Here is a 21330-nt window from a genome sequence, read left to right as displayed (position 1 = left end):
TTGTGTGATTTCTATGCCGAAACACCAATGTCGTCTGATGCTGGGGGCCCTCGGGTAGGTCCGGGTGGGACTAGAATACTGAGCTGGAATGTGAGAGGAATGCTAGATAAGGTGAAGAGAGGGGCAGTGTTCGCGTGGGCCAAAGGCAGGGGAACCGACATCTTGCTCCTTCAAGAAACCCATTTATTAGGCACAAAGGCGTTATGCCTCCAGCGCAATGGCTTTACACAGACATATCATGCAGGTTTCGCGAGAGGGTCCCGGGGGGTGGCCATACTGATTCATCGGAGGGTTCCATTTACACATAGGCGCACGTGGCAGGACGCGCAGGGCAGGTATATCTTTGTGCAGGGCGAGATAGGTGGTGAGATGATTGTTCTTGGTAGTGTATATGCTCCGCCCCCGCTGCAATGGGCCCTGGTGGAGAAGTTGATGTCCCTCTGGGTCGATATGCCGACAGCATTGTCAATTGTTGGGGGGGACTGGAATGATGTCATGGATGTCTCCTGCGACAGATGGCGGGGTGCTGCAGGCGGGGTGGTGGGAGGGGAGGGGCAAGCATCGCGTCTGCGGGCACTGGTCACGGGGCTGGACTGGATTGACTCCTGGAGGTACAAGCGCGGGGCGCGTAGGGACTTTACCTACTTCTCTTCCGCGCGCGACTCGTTCTCGCGCTTGGACTACATTTTTCTCCCGCGATCGATGGCAGGTAGGCTCATGTCCGCTGACATTTTGCCACGGGCACTGTCTGACCACTCTCCGATTTCTGTGGTGGTTGACACTGGGCGTCCTAGACAGCCGTTCAGATGGTGCCTGTCGCCCTGGCAGTTAACTCAGCCTTCGTACCGCGCCCATTTTACCCGTGAAATAGCTCACTTTCTGTCCGCCAACGTCGACTCAGTGGCATCCCCTGCGACCTTGTGGGAGGCCATGAAACCCACTTTGAGGGGGATTGATATCTCTTGGTGCTCAGCGGCGCGGAGGGAAAAGCGTAAGGACCTGGTGCGGCGGGAAGCGGAATTGGAGGACCTGGAGCGTAGGAGTCGGGAGGACGATGGCGCGCTGCTCAGGCGAAGACTATTACTGGCACAACAGCAATATACCTCGATCTTATTAGATGAGGCCCGCCAGGCTTGGCTGGCCACTCAGAGCCGCATTTATCAATGGGGCGATAAGTCGTGCAAAATGCTACATCGCCTGTGTCAGGGCATTAGACATGCGCAGCCTCTGCCTCAGATTGTCACCCCTGATGGGGAGCCACTGTTGGAGCCTGGAGCGATTGCGGGCAGCTTCGCCTCTTATTACGAGTCCCTCTATGCGCCCCGGGAGTGCCTGGCGGCTGACATGGTGCAGCGATTTATTGATGACCTTCCGCCACGGGCCGTGTCGGATGAGGTCCGCGACCTGCTGGACCGGCCTCTGACGGACGACGAACTGGCCACTGCCCTGGGCGAGTTGAATCCGGGCAGGGCGCCGGGCCCAAACGGGTTCCCCTGCGAATTCTTTAGGCACTTTGCGACCCAGTTGACGCCTCACTTTCGGCCGGTTATTGAGGAGGCCCGGGAGAGAGGCCTGCTGCCTCCTGACTGGCGACATGCAGAGGTGGTAGTCTTTTTGAAACCAGGACGCCCCCCGGAGAAACACGAGTCCTACAGGCCTATCTCCCTTCTCAATACAGAGGCCAAGATATTGGCGAAGGCCCTCGCCAACAGGCTCAAACCGCACATTACGGACTTGGTACACCCGGACCAGGCCGGCTTCATGCCCCAGCGGGCCACTAGGCATAACATTAGGCGAGCCCAGGTGGCGATCTCGGCCTGGCGGGGATTGGAAGAGAGAGTAGCGCTACTGCTGGCTGACATGGATAGGGCGTTTGACTCTCTGAGCTGGACGTACCTGTTTTCTCTCCTGGGTCGACTGAATCTGGGTCCCCGTTTCCTGGCCTATATACGCCTCCTCTATACTGACCTGACGGCGGGCGTCGGCGGGGGTGTCTCCCGCTCATTCCGAATCCAGAGGGGAACGAGACAGGGGTGCCCCCTCTCCCCATACCTTTTTGCGCTCGCAATGGAGCCCCTGGCGGCGTGGGTGCGGATCGACGCTGAGGTGAGGGGCTTCCAGTGGTCACCGGGGGTGGCGGATAGAATAGCCCTATACGCCGACGACGTGCTATTTTTTCTTTCCGACTTGGATCGCTCTGGGCCTCGTATCTTGCGGATCCTACAAATTTTTGGAGAAACCTCGGGGCTCTATATGAACCCCGGGAAGTCCACACTCTGGACTCTAGGGGGTCCGCATCCTCTGGGTGAGTGGGCCGATGGGCTGCAGGTGACGGCTGAAGGGGTGAAGTATCTCGGGGTATACCTCACGGAGGATGCCGCGGTGGCCCTGGAGCGCAACATCGCCCCGGTTTGGGATCGTACGCGAGATGATATCAAGGTGTGGGCCAGAATGCCGCTGTCCATTCAGGGTAGATCTGCTATCTTTAAGATGGTCGCGCTCCCACGTCTACTGTACCAACTGCAGAACCACCCGGCGTTGGTCCCGCACACTTGGTTTCGACGCCTGAATGCGGCCTTGAGCAGCTTCTTGTGGGAAGGAGGCGCGGCACGAGTTGCGCTGCGGACGTGCTTCCGCTCCACCTACACAGGGGGTCTTGCCACATCTGACTTATTATCTTATTATCAAGCATCGCACCTCCTTGTACTCAACGACTGGTGGTACGCGGACAGGGGGGATCCTGCATACGCGGTGGAGCGATACCTTATGGGCTCTGCCTCCCTACATACGTTGTTGTACTCGGCGCCCCTCCGGGGATCGTTGCCGTCCGTCACGCGCGTGGTTTTCCAGATCTGGCGGCAGGCCCTGCGCAGGGTGGGGTGGTGGAATGTCCTGACCCTGGAGACTCCGCTGTGGCAGAATGGTAGATTGCCGCAACTGGCGGCCCTGGTGGGCTTTAGGCAATGGGGCATGATAGGTATTTCCACACTTGGAGACGTTATGTCCGGGGGAACGCTCAAATCTTTTGCTATGCTGCGGGAGGAGTTTGACATGCCACATACCCAATTCTATAGGTACCTTCAGTTCCGGCATGCTCTTGCCCCGTACATCCGTGACGTGGAAGACCTGCCGGAGTTCAGTCCCATTGAGGCCAAGGTCTTTATGGGGGAATTGCCGGACAAAAAGATATCCCGTATCTACCAGACGCTGGTGCACCATAGCGCGTCAGATCTTGCCCACCTTAGGTCCCAATGGGAGCGGGATGTTGGGGAGCTTGACGAGGAGGACTGGGTTGAGGCCCTGGAGGGGCCCAGGGGTGCGGCCGTCTCCACGCGCTTGCGACTGATACAGTTCAGATACCTCCACCGTACATATTACACTAGACAGCGCTTGTGGAGGGCGGGATTGATTGCATCCCCGACATGTCTTAGATGCAGCTCTGAGGTGGGCACGCTACTGCATACTGTGTGGGGCTGTGGGGCTCTTCAGAGGTTTTGGGACAGAGTGTTCCGGTGTTTGAGTGAGGTGCTGGCCTGGGAGTTGCAGAGGGACCCCAAACTGGCTCTCCTTCATGTTCTGGCTGGAATTGGGGGCAATAGATATAAGCGTCACTTACTACTTCTGGGTCTGACTCTGGCCAAAAGGGACATAGCGAGATCCTGGAAGGCACCTTGTGCCCCCACCGTCACGGCCTGGCAGAATGGTATGGATTATTGTATGGGTCTGGAGCAGCCTGTCTATGTCGCACGGGGATGCCCCCTCAAGCACTATAAAATTTGGAAGAGGTGGGCGGACTACCGGGGCCTGGAACTGGACCCACCCGCAGAGGAGGAGGCCCTACAGTACGATTGATGGCCCTACGGCCTTTGTTCTGGCTTAAAATATGCAGCGTTTGGCATGGCACGGACAGAGTAGGCAGCAGCACGCTTGGGAGGGGGGGGGGAGTTGAGGGGGGTGGATAGGGGCAGAGGGGTTTACTAATGGACATTTCTTTGTTTACAATTTCCTTCTGACGTATCGCGTAAGAAAATGTTTGCATGATGTGCTATTGATCATTTGCCCTAGTAATTGTCTCTGGTGTTCAGAGCATTACGCGCTATATTTTAGTCATGCTACCAATAAAATCTGTTTTAAAAAAAAAAAAATAACAATCTTACTCAAAGGGCAGCGGAAACTTTTCAAACACACCAATCTAAAATATATGAGAATAGGGAGAGGGTAGGGAAGCAGCTGGCACTTCGTACTAGGCAGAAAGCCTCATATAATCTGATAGATTCCATTGAGCTTGAAGGTCAAAAACATACCACACCTCTAGGTATCTCAGAAGTGTTTCGACAATACTATCAAAAATTATATAAAAACGAAGATCAAGTCGATGCAAATGAGATCAAAGAATTCTTAGCTGAATGGCTAAATGAAACTGGTCCAGTTCGGATTCTTGATGAAACAACTAGAGAAGACTTAGAACGAGAAATCTCGATTACCGAAGTGCAAATTGCGCTATCAGAGCTGGCCAACGGGAAGGCTGCTGGGCCAGATAAAATTCCATTGGACTTCTACAAAGTACTTGAAAAACAAAAACCGCCGTATTTGTTAGATTTATTTTTGGGGGTACAATGGAATGGCACTTCGCCAGAATCTTGGCAGCAAACAAACATAGCTATTTTTCCTAAAAAAGGAAAACCCCCGCAATATCCATCTTCATACCGCCCAATTTCGCTGATAAACTCCAACTCCAATCTCTATTCTAAGATTCTCGCCAACAGGCTCAGCAGGGTCGTCGAGCATCTGGTCTCCCCGTGGCAACACGACTTTATACCTGGAAAAGGTACCACGGATCATACCCGTAGGGCCATCTCTCTTTTTGACATCATGGGGGTAGCGGGGGGCCGGATGTCGATGATCCTGCTTGATGCCGAGAAGGCATTCGATCGAGTGTCTTGGAGTTTTTTATGGGGTATCCTGGAATTAAACAACTTCGGTCCAGAGTTTACCAAAGCCATTAAGGCATTATATGTTACCCCCAGAGCCAGACTTTCTGTACGGGGGTGGAGTCGGAGTTTATCAGCATTCAAAGGGGCACAAGACAGGGCTGTCCATGCTCGCCAATTCTAATTGCCTTATATATCAATCCACTAATTCTAAAACTGCTTGCATCAAATCTAATAGAACCAGTTAGGGTAGATACATATCAAACTAAAATATTAGCATATGCCGATGATGTGGCGGTATTAACACCAAATCCTGCTGAGGCGATTCAGGAGATTGAGCAAGTGATTAATACCTTTGGCCTGTATTCAGGCTACTCACTGAATAGAGATAAAACAATGGTTCTGTGTACAAATAACATCTCGTACGAAAGTCCATATAAGGTTGACAATGCCATCTACCTTGGAGTTTGTATATCTCCTAAGGTTGAGATAATTAATCAACTTAATTATGAGCCCCTTATCAGAACTATCAAAAAAGATCTCTCAAGGGTAAACAATCTCCACCTCTCTATTATCGGCAGGGGGAACTTTATCAAAATGAACATCTTTCCAAAGATATTATATCTATTTCTTGCAATACGGTTGATGGCAGATGATAATATCATTAAAACTATAGACTCCTCTCTATCTAAATTTCTTTGGAGCTACGGGAAAATTAGGAGGTCTCCTGCATACTTGTCTTTGCCCCTGGGTAAGGGAGGACTAGCTGTCCCGGATATTATGTTATATCCGTGGGCAGCCCTTCTTCAGAAAATGACACCTTTATTTATCCCTAAAGCACTAATAGGAACTATATCAGCGCAGGATATACCATCAATTTATGAATTGGCAATTGGTAATAAAGCCAGAGGACTATTACTAAGGCAGTTAGAACCATCTTATTTAAAAAAAAATTACATTTAGGATTATACAGTGCATGGAATATTTGGAAAAGAGTTTCTAAACATCTATCAATTTCGAAATATACTAAATATACCCCCCTGCGGCGGAGCTCAATCTTACCACACCAACTTAATGATGGGCTTGCTAGAAAATGGGAGAGCTTGGGGATTAATACAGTTGGGGATTTTCTTTGCCATGATCCTAACATGGGGTTTCAAAATCTACAATTAAAATTTGCTGTTCCTAGAAATGATTTCTTTAGATATATTCAAATATCTACTGCTCTTAGCCAAAAATCCCCAAAAATTACGTTGGATAACATTTCTCTGTTGGATATCATAGGGAAACGATCTACCAGGATAGGTACTATCTATGAATTGTTGATACAAAACCAAAGAGATGATCTAGAGCATATCGAAAGAGGCTGGTCTAGTAAATTAGGAAATCCCAATGTTGATATTGATTTGTCCCTGGCACTCAGGTCTGGATTATTTTTAGCATCTAATCTTAAAGCCCAACTTTATAAAACCATGTATAACCTATATTTTACACTAGAAAATGATATGCTTGGGGCAAAAGAACAAATAGCAATTGCCCAAGATGTGGGCAGGCTCCTGCTGACCTAGTACACATGTTTGCAGAATGTCCGAAATTAGATTTATGCAAAAAAATGATCTCCGACTATTGGGAAGAGGTCTTTGGACATAAAGTCAAAGATTCATCAACACTCTATCTACTGGGCCATGATATCACTCTTGGGCATAGTAAAGAGGAAGAATCATCTTTATTTTTGGGGACAGCGGTATTTCGGATTATTTTGGCAGCTAGGTGGAAAGATGTTGATCCTCCAACCTTCCACATGTGGCTAACTCGCTTTCTAGGAATATATAAGCAAGAGATAGCTATTTATGAAGCCAGGGGTAAAAAATCTAGATTACAAGGTGCCCAAATTTGGTCTCCAATTACCACCTGGTATCATGATACAAGAAATGTATACAATAGGTAATGCTGTATTTCGTACTTTATTATTTGGAACTGTGGCTTTTAAAAGATACTTTTGTATGTTATCACTATGAAATATGTAATTTTGTATATTCTGATTTTTGCTCGAAATAAAAAAAAAAAAAAAGGAATCCGTCACCTCCAGTAGGGCAGTCTCCATACTCATGTGGGCCCGAAAGCCCGACTGAGTATCATGGAGGATGTTATTGCTCTGCAGGAAGTTCGTAAGAGAGGAGTGAACCTGCTTCTCCGCGACTTTAGCCAAAGCCGGGAGGAGGGAGATAGGCCTATAGTTGGCGTGCAACAGAGGGTCAAGATTGGGCTTCTTCAGAAGCGGCAATATCAGGGCATGTTTCCAGGCCTTAGGAACAACTCCCCGATTTAGCGAACCGTTGAGCACAGGATTTATAAGCTCATTCAAGGTACAGTCCTTCAGAGTGCAGTCCTTTTGGTACAGACCAGGGTTCCAGCAGGGCTATCCTTTTTCTCATTGCTGTTTCAGGCAGCAGATTTGAGTGGCTGGACAACACTCCCATATGTATTCATAGCTCTGGGGTATAAAGCAATGTTGCACACCTCCCAATGGAATGCAGGGTACCACTAAAGTGTATGCCCACTTCCTCTAAAGTGTTGCATATTCCTGACTGAGAAATCAATATTCTGCCGGTATACACAATGGAGAAACTCTCTCCGGATGGTTAGATCTGGCTAAGCCAACCCAATGGTGTGACTAAAATTCCCTAACACTCCCCTTCCAGCCCACTCAATAATCGATTTAGTGGGGCTACTATTTGGTTAGTGGTACAGGATTTAGGGGTGAAGCTGTCATTCCTTTTTTGAAGACTGTTTGGCCCCTTCACCACCTTCCTGCCTTGTGCTCTGCAGCATGCAGTTCTCCTCCCACAGGGCATTCTTTGTCTCAAGGCAGGCCACTTCACAGCTCATTAAGACAGTTTTGCTCAGACTGGCAAAGCAGGAGAGAGCCTCTGGAAGGCTGGATTTTGACTTACAGAAAAGAAATGTCTATACGTTACTTTCTGTGATAGTTAGAATACATTTTGATATTTTAAAGCACCATTATAGCTGCTCCTTTTTTTCAATATTTCCACTTTAATAACATATCACCATGTTAGCGGACAGAGTTGTTGTGAGTCAATTGTGAAAAAATAAAATTGGCAACATTTCCCTTACCAGGCCATATAAATGATAATTTATAATATCACTCCTTATAGTTACAAGGCACTGTACCACTGGGGCACCTAGGGGAGATCTCAAGCATGACTTATATGTAAATCAAAGGTATTTTGAATCTTTTTTAGTATCTTTAATTCCATAGTCAAATTTGCATGTAATTTAAGTTTTAAAACAGCCTCCAAAATTGTGACAGGCACCACAGTAGTGCACACTTAAGTACATTAAATCGACTGAGCCTCTAGTACCACATGCCCTACCACATGCTAGGGTCTTACAGAGAGATTGTCAGTAACAATTTTAGTTATACTTAATTACCATGCATTTTTAATCAGAGCACAGACTCTGTGTCTGGTTAGCAGAGCCCATGGTACGTTCAGCATCTAGTAGTGAGAATAGGAGCCAAAAGCTAACAGGTACTTGTTTCTCACAATCCCTAACTTAACACAGGTTGCAGTTTTTCCGAGTCATCATATTAGATTTTTGGCATATGTAGCGTGTCAATGTCTATGAGAGACTTTACATGCTTGTCTCTAAGCATGGGCGAATTTTGCGACTTTGCAATTCGTGAATTTGCGGATTTGCGAATTCGCAATCCGCAAAATTCGCGAATTTGTGCGAATTTCCAGATTTTGTTATTTTTGTGTGTTCGCGGGGCGCTTGGCGTGTTCACGGGGTGCTTTGCGTGTTCGCGAGGCTTTTTTTTGTGCGAGACCACGATGCGCCCTCTGGTTCATCACTGCCACCCTCTCGTTTTTTGTGCCCCTCTGCCCCACTCGTTTTTGTGACATTCTGCCCCCTGCCCCACTCGTTGTTGTGCCCTTCTGCCTTCTGCCCCACTCGTTGTTGTGTCCTTCTGCCCTCTGCCCCACTCGTTGCTGTGCTCTTCTGCCCTCTGCCCCACTCTGTGACCTTCTGCCCTCTGCCCCACTCCTGTTTTATTTTATAACGGCGCCAGCAAGCTGCCAGCGCCATTCTAAAATAGTTACTAAGTTAGCTTCATCAGGAAGCACTAATAGATAAAATAAAGCAGGTGCTCGAGCACCTGCATTTTATCTATTAGTGCTTCCTGTTGAAGCTAACTTAGTAACTATTTTAGAATGGTGCTGGCAGCTTGCCGGCGCTGTTCTAAAATAGTTACAAGCATGAAGCTTGAACTTTTGCCCCCCGGATCCGTTCCACTCGCGGATTCGCGGATTTTTGGCAAATTCGCGGGAATTCGCGGATCGCGAATTTGCCGAAAATCCGCAAAATCCGCGAGTGGAACGGATTTTGCGCCCATGCTTACTTGTCTCTTAGAAGTGAGTTCTCAAAAAACTATATGCACTTCACAACTGAGCTGCATGTCAGAGTAAAGTTCTGTCAGCCTGTAATAGTATATGTATCTAGTCCTTTCATTTTTTTTTTGTGATAATGAAACATACAAAGGGTAAGGAGTGAACTATTTTCAAAAAGCACTAGCTCATAGTAGGAATGTTTTGGTGGTTGATCACAAAAAAAAGTACAATGCAGCAGTTGACAATTAAAACTCTGAATAATATTAGAGGAATGATCTCAATGCAATAATGTTAAGAAGGTATTTTTAATGTGCTCTTAACTTCAACTGTCTAGGCCCACCAGGGTATCTGCTACAATATAACACAGGTAATGAAAAGCACAATTGTGAAAGGATTGTTTTTATAATTCTTCAGGACAATCAGACACATTTTGTGCTATAAGATTCATTTCATTCTGTAAAATGATGCTTTCAAGACTTATTTACACGGTGATGAAGTACTTACTTGGTTTGTTCAGGGTTAACACTTTGCTAGTAGTAGGAACAACTAGATCACCCGGAAAGAAGAAATCCAAAAGTTAATATTAGATTTGGAGATTCCAACAAATTCAATTTGGATGTAAATATTTCATTATTTTCCTAGCAATTCTCAGCTTACTCTAGGATGGATTTTTGGCCCCTATTGAAATGAACAGATGGCTATAAAACTGCTTGATATGTAAATCAAAACCAATGATACTGCAATGAACACTGCTAGGGCTACCATAAAAGGAATGTGGCATGGTTTATTGAGGAAAAGACTATGTAAGATGTTTCCAAATTCTTGGACAGTCTTTGGTCTATGATTGCTTTTGGAGTGACAAAAACAGTGATCTTTACAAAGCATATATCATATGCAATTTGATATACTCATAGATGGAGGGTGTAATTACTGAAATATGTATACAAAGTTAAGGACATACATTTACATATATATTTATAGAACCCAGTATTTATCCCACAGAAAGAAGTATAGCCGCACACATTACAGTGGTATTCAGTGTTTAATTTCAAAAGTACGGCGTTTCCATTCCTGATGCATTTCGGCCACCTTAGCCTTTCTCAAAAGGAAGGCATCTGACGATTTCAAAACCGGCACACAGACCAGTGGATTGCTTCTTCATCCAATTTTTTTGCCCCCTGTTGGGTGCTGCGATAGGCCAGATTATATCAAGCATGCTGGTCTTTGTAGTGTGCTATGTGGTTACTTCATTATTTTCCTCTGGTGGACCATGCTTTTTTGATTTTAGAAACTCGCTGAGTTTCACTGTAATCCCTTGCATGCCAATTTTGAGGTGTGCTAGGGTCCAAACCAAAGTCCAATCCCTGGCAGCTGCTGCTGCCCTTAAAGGTTTTCACTGTCACAACAAAGGGTCTGAGTTGGGCAGTTGTGGAGCTCTTTTCTTGTTAGTGCATTGCTCACGGCAGGAACACTCTGTGTATTATCTCACCCAGTCTTTCTCCCGCAGAAAGAAGTTGAGCCACAGACATTATAGTGGAATTTAACGTTTAATTTCAAAAGTATAACGATCCCATTGCAGATGCATTTCGGCCACCTCGCCTTTCTTAAAGGGAAGGAACAAAGGCATTTGACGATTTCAAATCCAGCACACAGACCAGCGGATTGCTTCTTCATCCAATTTTTTGACCACTGTTGGGCGCTGCGATAGGCCAGATTTTACCAAGCATGCTGGTATTTGTAGTGTGAAATGTGGTTACTTCATTATTTTCCTCTGGTGGACGATGCTTTTTTGATTTTAGAAATTCGCTGAGTTTCGCTTTAATCACTTGCACGCAAATCTTGAGGATTGCTAAGGTCCAAACAAAGGTCCAATCCCTGGAGGCTGCCGCTGCCCTTAAACGTTTTCACGGTCACAACAAAGGGTCAGAGTTCAGCAGTTGTGGAGCTCTTTTCTTGGTGGTGGGTTGCTCACGGCAGGACCAAGCAGTGTATTAACTCAGCCAGTCTTTCTCCCGCAGAAAGAAGTTGAGCCGCACAAATTACAGTGGAATTTAGCATTTAATTTCAAAAGTACAGCGTTCCCCTTCCTGATGCATTTCGGCCACCTTGGCCTTTCTCAAAGGGAAGGAACAAAGGCCTATAAATATTTATAGGTATATAACTAAATTAGAAATAGAGCCTTTATCTTTCTGCATTAAGGTGACATCAATGCTCCTTAAGAAAACTAATGCTTTAAAATTCATTAACGTAACCTCTGAAGACTAATTTGCACAAGAGATCAGCTCAATTGAATACTAAACCGCCACTATGAAACCAAGAAATGGCTACAAACATGTCCGGGGTGAAAGGAAATGGTTCAAGTAGGATGTCAAACATGGTGGCTGGTGAGTTTATTATGTGATATTTCATGGATATATTCTGGAAAAAAAGAACGAGTGCAGAGTGAAAATGCATCAGAATTATTATGCATGCAGTTCTGTCTGCTACAAAATGTCTACTCATAATTTTGGATTAGAGATAAGTTATGAGTCAACATGATGGATATTGCCTGGAGTGCTGTGGTTTAAAGTTGTTATCTTGCACTTGGTGACATCATTGATTATTGAACAGATTTTGAGGATAGCAAACAGCTTAATATGAAAAAACCACAGTAGTGACCTGACCTGACCCTGGTCGGTGAGGGTCGCTCCACCCGCCGCGCGGCTCTCCCTGAGTGTGCCCGGTCTCCCTGCCTGCCTCTACCCGCTTGCCGCTGACCCTGGTCTCCGTGCCTGCCTGCCTCTACCTGCTCACCGCTGACCCCATGTCTCAGGATTCCTCTTCTCCTCGCCGCTGCTACCAGTTCTTGCAGTTTTTCTGTGCCTCGAACTCCGTAGTCGTCGCTCTTCCCCTCGGGACCGCTTTCCCGGCTCAGACCCCTTCCCACTCCCTGCCGCTGCTCCCCTGCGGCCCGCCCCCTTTTGCCTTCTGTACTCCAATCCCCTTCCCCACGCCACTCCGCTCCCGCCTCCCAGCTGCTCCACCCTCCCTCCGGATACTTAGAGTCTGCCAGCGCGACGGGGAGCTGTGACCTGACCTGACCCTGGTCGGTGACAGTCGCTCCACTTGCTGCGCGCTCTCCCTGAGTGTGCCCGGTCTCCCTGCCTGGCTCTACCCGCTCGCCTCTGACCCCGGTCTCCCTGCCTGCCTACCTCTACCTGCTCGCCTCTGACCCACGTGTATCAGGCTTCCTCTTCTCCTCGCCACTGCTACCAGTGCTTGTTTTCTTTTCTTGCTGTTTTTCAGTGCCCCGACCTCTGTGGTTATCGCTCTTCCCCTCGGGACCGCTTTCCAGCCTTAGACCCCTCCCCGCTCCGTGCTCCCCTGCGGCCCGCCCCCTTTTGTCTTTTGTACCCCGATCCCCTTCCCCGCGCCACCCCAATCTCCCACCTCCCAGCTGCTCCTCCCTCCCTCCGGATACTTAGAGTATGCCAGCGCGACAGGGAGCTGTGACCTGACCCTGGTCGGTGACGGTCGCTCCACCCGCCGCGCGGCTCTCCCTGAGTATGCCCGGTCTCCCTGCCTGCCTCTACCCGCTCGCCGCTGACCCCAGTCTCGGTGCCTGCCTGCCTCTACCTGCTCGCCGCTGACCCAGTGTCTCAGGCTTCCTCTTCTCCTCGCCGCTGCTACCAGTGCTTGTTTTCGTTTCTTGCCGTTTTTCTGTGCCCCGACCTCAGTGGTCGTCGCTCTTCCCCTCGGAACCGCTTTCCTGCCTCAGACCCCTCCCCACTCCCTGCCGCTGCTCCCCTGCGGCCCCGCCCCCCTTTTGTCTTCTGTACCCCAATCCCCTTCCCCACGCCACCCTGCTCCTGCCTCCCAGCTGCTCCTCCCTCCCTCTGCGCGATTTATGGCAGAGTCGGCACGTACGCGCAGCGTGCTCGTGCAGTGGGCGTACCGAAGGCACGCCAAAGACAAGCCCATCTGTGCCCTTCCGCGCCTGGACCACGCCCAACACCAGGAATGCTGGATCTCACTGATGCCAACGTACCCGACGAACATACGACGCCACCAGCCTCCGCGCACACAACATGGGCTGGAACCCCGCCTGCTACTAGGCCCCCCCGAAACGCACCCACGGACCCTTCACCTGCCAAGAGTGCAAATTCACCTGCATCCGTCCCGGGCCAGCCCCCAACAAGCCTACCAGCAACAAGAATCACCTCAAGTGCATCCTGCTCAACACCCGCTCAGTCCACAGGCACGCAGTTGAACTATGGAACCTCCTAGACACAACAGCTCCGGATGTCGCCTTCCTCACGGAAACCTGGATAAACGCCTCATCAGCCCCCGACATCGCCATAGCCATCCCGGATGGCTACAAGATCACCCGGAATGACCGCACCAACCAGACCGGAGGAAGCATCACCATAGTCCACAGAAACACCATCCGCATCATGACCAACTCGGAAGACATCCTCTCAGCCGCCGAACACCTGCATTTCCAGATACACACCGACCCCGGGACCACCTTCAGAGGCACCCTTATCTACAGACCCTGGGACCACGCACCCAATTCAGCGAACCCATCGCCTACTTCGTAAGCCCGCACGCCCTCACCTCCCCAGACTACATTCTCCTAGGAGACCTCAACTTCCACCTAGAGAACAACAATGACAGCAACACCACCACCCTACTGGACAACCTCGACAACCTCGGGCTCAAGCAACTAGTGAACACACCCACCCACAACGCCGGCCACACGCTCGATCCAGCAAGCATGTTTTCTTCAGCCACTCCACCGTACTCCACTGGACAGAGCACAGCTGCGTTCACTTGTCCTTCAAGAAAACCACGGCCCACCACCACCCGCAACAGGCCCCCGCAGAAGCTGGAGAAAAATCACCGCCGACCAGCTCACCACGTCCCTCAGCCAGAATCCTCCCACCATCACGACAGACCCCAACAAAGCAGCCCACAACCTTGCACAGTGGCTCACCGACTGCGCCGATGAACTCGCACCACTGAAGAAACCACCCAGCAAACCGCACAGCAAGAAAGCCTCATGGTTCACGGACGACCTCATAAACTCAAAGAAAACCTGCCGCTCCCTGGAGAAAACCTGGCGCCAGGACCAGACAACAGAGAACATAACAGCCTTCAAGAACGCCACCCGCAAGCACCACCAACTGATCCGTACCACCAAGAGAACAACCTACAAACAGCGCCTGGACAACAACACCCACAACAGCAAGGAACTCTTCAGCATCGTTAAACAGCTCTCCAACCCCAGCGCCTGCACCAACAACATCACACCCTCGCAAGACCTCTGCGACGCACTCGCCTCGTTCTTTCACCTCAAGATCGCCGACATACACGACAGCTTTGGCACACAGACCAACCACCCAACCACCGAACCAGCGCACTCAACGGCACCCTCTGCACCTGGAACCCGATCAACACCAAAGACACCGCCCGCACGATGAGCCCCATCCACTCCGGCTCCCCCACTGACCCATGGCCACACCACATCTTTAACAAAGATGACTCCATCTCGGCACCCCAACTCTGCAACGTCATCAACAGCTCCTTCGCTTCTGCCACCTTCCCGGAGAGCTGGAAACATGCCGAACTCAGTGACCTTCTGAAAAAACCCACCGCGGATCCCACGGACCTCAAGAACTTTCGACCCATCTCACTCCTCCCGTTCCCTGCCAAAGTCATCGAGAAGATGGTCAACAAACAACTCTCTGCCTTCCTCAAGACAAACGGATCCATCGACCCGTCACAGTCCGGTTTCCGAGCAAACCACAGCACCAAGACCACCCTCATTGCAGCTACCGACGACATAAGGCCGATGCTCGACAACGGGTAAACCACCGCACTCATCCTCCTGGATCTCTCAGCAGCCTTCGACACGGTATTCCACCGCACCCTAATACAACGTCTCAGCGACACCGGAATCCAAGACGCGGCCATGGAATGGATCATTTCGTTCCTCACCGGTAGAACCCAGAGAGTCCGCCTCCCCCCGTTCTGGTCCGTGGCCACCGAAGTCAACTGCGGCATCCCACAAGGATCCTCGCTCAGCCCCACCCACTTCAAAGTCTACATGAGCCCCCTCGCGGCCATCGCACGCAAACACAACCTCAACATCATCTCCTATGCTGACGACACACAGCTGATCCTCTCCCTCACCAACGACTCGGACACCGCCAGAGCCAGCCTCCAGGAAGGAATGAAGGACGTCGCGGAATGGATGAAGTTCAGCCGTCGGAAACTGAACTCAGACAAGACAGAAATCCTCATCCTGGGACCGTCCCCCTCAGCCTGGAACGAATCCTGGTGGCCACCTGCCCTGGGCACCGCCCCCAAACTCACCGACCACGCACGCAACCTGGGCTTCATCCTGGACTCCTCCCTCATGATGACCAAGCAAGTCAACACCGTCTCAGCATCCTGTTGCAACACCTTGCGCATGCTCCGAAAAATCTTTCGATGGATCCCCACCGCAACCAGGAAGACGGTCACCCAGGCCCTCGTCACCAGCCACCTGGACTACGGAAAAACCCTCTACTGCAGAGCCACTGTCAAGACTCATCCTGGACATCCCCCGCCACAGCCGCATCTCCGCCCATCTGAAGAATCTGCACTGGCTCACCGTTAGCAAGATAATCGCATTCCGACTCCTCACCCACGCACACAAGGCCCTTCACAACGCGGGCCGCAAGTACCTCTACAACCACCTCGCATTCTACACACCAACCCGCCAGCTCCGCTCCCCCAGCCTCGCCCTTGCCACCATCCCACGTTTTCGCAAAGCCACCGCCGGAGGAAGATCCTTTTCCTACCTGGCAGCAAGACATGGAACTCCATCCCCACCCACCTCCGGCTGACACAGGACCATCTCGCCTTCAGGAAGCAACTCAAGACCTGGCTGTTCGAGCAGAAGCAACCACCCCCCAGCGCCTTGAGACCCTAACGGGTGAGTAGCACGCGCTACAAATTCCCTGATTGATTGATTGATTGAAAGAGTGTTGTATGTATCTTAAAATTGGATACAGACTTGCACAAAAAATAGTGCTGTGTGGATGACCTAATAACAATATCAAGAGCACTTAGAAGCGGCAATTAGGAGGCAACACATTTCAACCTCAGAAGGTCTTCCTCACGGCCTTGTACAAACTCACTGTGCCTCTTCCTGCTGGTCCTTTTTTCTGACATACTAAATATCAATTCTATACTATAAAAAGAATTGTAACATACTGTCAGAAAATTCCTCATTTTGAGTGGTAACCCCTATTTTTGCTGAATGGCATTTCAGGTGTTTTGTCTCTGCTCACTGGGGCACTGCTGACTGGATCGCAGTGCATGTGCTTTGACTGCCTAAAACACAGTGACTTCGGCAATTCCCAAATATGAATATCTTTAGCTTCCCAGTAAGATCACGGTATATGGTGCAGGAAACACCCCAGTGACATGGAATTTAAATATCACAGAAGGAGTGAAACAGATATGTGGCTATTCACAAAGACAAACAAGTAAAACTTGGTTTCAGGTCTGCATGCATAGCCTGACTGCTGCTGGCTTCAAACCTGCATGTGAATCTATCAAAATAAACTTCATTGACAGCTAGGAACTCTACTTTGAAATATTAATTCACTAAAGGTGTGCCCTGATAACTACATGTTAGTGCGCAAATCATTTTTGAAAAGGAAGGTGTAAGAATATAAAGGTGGCATGATCCTACAGTGACTTGTCCCTAAAAGGTAGTTCCATGATTTAAGACTGCAGTGATTTCTAGATAATTAAAATACAACATTAAATACCATTTTTGGTAGCTTTGATTTGGAATAAGGTACAGAGTCAATTCAACCACTGTTTTTGATATTCAGTAAATATCCATTGAATTGGTGAAGTTGGATTTTACGGAAACACAAAGGAAAGGTACCATTTCAAAACTTACATTTTGCCTGCTTTCAACTCCAGTGAGATAATTATAATTATCCCATACAGTTGATGCCATCCCCATCAGGCTTTCCTCTTAATGAGAACTTAAACAGAAATAATGGGCCTTTTGGCATGAAGTTCAGGTATAAGGTATGCAAATCGTGCTTTCTCAGGAAGGGCAGTTAGAGAGGGCTGAGGAACTTCTGTAACTTAGTTTTACAAGGAAGCAAGACCACTGATTCATTGTCAGTGAAATTGCTCTCCCACCCTTGCAGCTCCACCAGCAAGCGAGGCCTTCCCCCAAGCCCTTGCACTCTCAAGTGCTGGTGTTTGAGGCCCTCCTCTACCAGCAGGTTTTACCTGCGCCTCATAATAGAAAAGCAGCCCCTCACACTTAAAAGTATCAAATGTGTAAAATACACAATAAAGTAGGTTTAAGACAAAACTGTTTTCCCAAAAAAAGTCGATGTGATTATGTAATATTGCACTTCAGCCTTTATGAATTTTTCTTTTAAAAGCATGTTAGCAACTGGTGGTTGCAAAAAACACTTGTTAACGAAAAATTAATTTTACACATTTGATACTAATAAGTGTGCTGGGCGGTTTTTCTGTTGTATGGTATTGGAGAGACCAGGTAGGTTCATTCTGGTTTCTCACTATTGGGACCTAGGGGATTGTGTCTCAAATCCTTTTGCACCTTACTTTCTGTTTAAAATATAGGGATGTCAAGACTGGTGCGGGTATATATGCTTTGATCCCCAATTCTGTGTGATATATTTACCTGCGCCTTATCCCTGGTGGTCCAATGGACCTCTGTCTCCTTTCTCTCGCTCTGCTCTTTCTCTCCTTCTCCTTCTGTGTCTTTCCCGCACTTTTCTTGCACCTTTCACTGCCTCATTTTCACTCTTTCCTCTCTTTTGCCTCTCCTGTTTTGCTCTGCTGCTGCTATCCCCCTGTCCCTTCCCCCCCAACTTGACCAAGGAAACCAGCCCAATCCAGCTTCCCTCCCTGCTCCCGCCTCCCAGCTGTCCATCCCTTCCCGACCCCTACTTAATGGCGGCCGCAGCGGGGACAGGCGAGCCAGACCACTGACTCATTGTCAGTGACATTTTTATCCCCCTTGCAGTTCCACCATCAAGGGGGGCCTTCCCCCAAGTTTCTGCACTCTTTAGTGCTGTTTTTTGAGGACCTCATCCACCCGCATGCTTTACCTGCGCCTAATACCTGGTTGTCCATTGGACCTCTGTCTCCTTTCTCTCGCTCTGGTCTTTCTCTCCGTTTTCACTTGTTTTTCATGGATTTCAATCGCCTCCTTTTACTCTACCTCTGTGTCTTTCCTCCATTATCTCTTCTTTTTACTGATTTCAATGTCCCCCTTCACTCCCCTGTGTTTCTTTCCTCTGTTTTCACTAATTTTTTACTGATTTTCATTTCCCTCTTTCACTCCCACTCTGTCTTTCCTCCATTTTCACTCGTTTTTCACTGATTTAATCTTCCCTTGCTACTCTCCTTTTGTTTCTTTCCCCATTTGTCTTGTACCTATCACTATCTCATTTCCCTCTTTCCTCTCTTTTGCCTTTTCTGTCTGTTTTTCCCAACCGCTGCTGCCCCGTGGCCCCTCCCACCCAGCATGGCCAACTCTACCAGCCTAATCCAGCTCCTCTCCTCTCTACCGCCTCCCCGCTGTCCGACCCCTACTTAATGCCAGCCGCTGGCACGCCAAAGGCATGCCAAAGGCAAGCCCATCTGCGCCCATCTGCGACATGACCCCGACCAGCGTGAGGAACCCTGGACCTCCTCAACGCCAATGCTACGACCCAGTGGCATCCACGCTCCCAACCCAGGACGCAAACAACAACTGCAAGCTAGCATCACCAGTCGACACCCACGGAAGCTTCAGCTGTCACTGCTACCAGCACACCTTCAGCACTGCTGAGACCATGGACCGCGCAACCCGCCTGCAAGACCACAACCCAACTGAAGACCCTGCAATGCATCCTCCTCAAGGTCCGATTCCTCCACAAACATGCCACCAAAACTGGGACCTCCTCGACATCACCACCCTGGATGTAGCGTTCTTCACGAAACATGGCCCAGCACCACCTCAGGACTGGACATTACCATCGCCATTCCCCAAGGATACAAGACCGCCCCATCCACACCGAGAGGAAGAATCACCATTATCCACAAATCCAACCACCTTCTGAGAACACTCCCTGACGATCCCACAGACCTGATAGAACACTTTCACTTTAAGATACTGGCCATCCCTACCACCACCCTCTGAGGAACCCTCATCTACTGACCCCCTGGACGCTGCAGACTTTTCGCTAACTCCATCATGGACATCATCTCCCCGCATGCCATCGCGTCCACCAACTACACTCAACTTCCACCTCGACAACCATCTGGACCCCAGCACCACATCCCTCCTGGACAACCTCCACAACATTGGACTCCACCAGATCGTGACTGAACCCATGCACTCAGCAGGACACACCTTTGACCCCCCTCTTCACAACAGGTAACTCCATCACCTTCAGCCACACAACTGAACTCCCATGAACTGACCATTGATGTGTTCACTTCACCCTCAGAACACGCACCATCCACAGACACCTGCACCTGCTCCCACGAAGAAACTGGACCAGAATCACCAACGACCAGCTAACTTCATCACTCAGCAACTTCACTCTAACCATCACCGAAAATGACAACCCCAACACTGCATCCCGAACCCTGCACAGATGGATCTCTGACAGTGCCAACATTATAGCCCCCCTCAAGAAGAACAACAACACCCACACCAAGAAACCCGGATGGTTTACGACCAAATTTCGAGACTCCAGACCCACTTGCCACTGCCTCAAAGATGCCTGGAGGAACACCAAATCTATAGAAGCCTACAACAACTTCCGAGCCGCCACCAACGCCCACCACTAACTCATCAGAAAAACGAGAAAAAAAGCGATTGAAGACAGAATCTCCACTCACGCACACAACAGCAAAGAACTCTTCAACATCATCAAGGAGTTCACCCAACCCAACAGAGAGTCCCCTGACATCCCTCCCTCACAAGACCTCTGCGCCAAACTCACCACCTTTTTCCACCACAAAATCAAGAGCATCGATGACAACTTTGACGAAGGCAAACAACACACTGAAGCCTCACCAACCGCCCCTGATACCCTGAAGCCAGCGATCGACAACTGGACAGCCCTCACCACCGAAGACACACTGAAGACAATTAAGTCAATCTACTCCGAGGTCCCCACTGACCTCGGCCCCCACCATATTTTCAACAGATACTCCAACACCATCGCACCCATGCTCTGCCACACCATCAACCGCTCCTTAGCGACTGCCACATTCCCTGATGACTGGAAACACGCTAAGGTTAACCCCCTCTTGAAGAAACACGTGGCGGACACCACCAGCCTCAGAAACTGCAGACCCATTTCCCTGCTCCCTTTCTCAGCAAAATTCATCGAGAAAGCCATCAACAGCCAGCTCGCCACATTCATCGAAGAGCACAGCATCCTCCCTATCGGCTTCTCAAAAAAACACAGTACGGAAACCGCCCTCTCGCTGCAACAGCCCACCTATGCACCCTACTGGTCAAAGGAGAAATAGCAGCTCTCATCCTCCTCAATCTCTGAGCGGCATTCGACACAGTCTCACCGTACAATAATAGGCAGACTCCACAATGCAGGTATCCAGGACAAGGCCTCAACTGGATCTGTTCCTTTCTCTCCGGCAGAACGCAGCGAGTCAGGCTCCCCCCTTTCCTCTCCGACTCTACACCTACCACCTGCAGAGCCCCCCAGGGATCCTCTCTCAGTTCTACACTCTTCAAAGTCTACAAGGCTCCAATCGTCCCCATCATCAGAACCTACAGACTCAACATTGTGTCATACTCAGACGACACCCAACTCATCCTCTCCCTATCCAACGAACCCAATACCGCCAGACACAATTTTCAAAAAGGCGTGGAAGCCGTCACCAAATGGATGAAAAACAGCTAATTACAACTAAACACCAACAAAACAGAAGTACTCATC

Source organism: Lissotriton vulgaris, chromosome 4_1 (assembly GCF_964263255.1).
Source record: "Lissotriton vulgaris chromosome 4_1, aLisVul1.2, whole genome shotgun sequence".
Classification (NCBI taxonomy): domain Eukaryota; kingdom Metazoa; phylum Chordata; class Amphibia; order Caudata; family Salamandridae; genus Lissotriton; species Lissotriton vulgaris.
The sequence above is the reverse complement of the archived record's forward strand: the minus strand, read 5'-3'. Positions refer to the sequence as shown.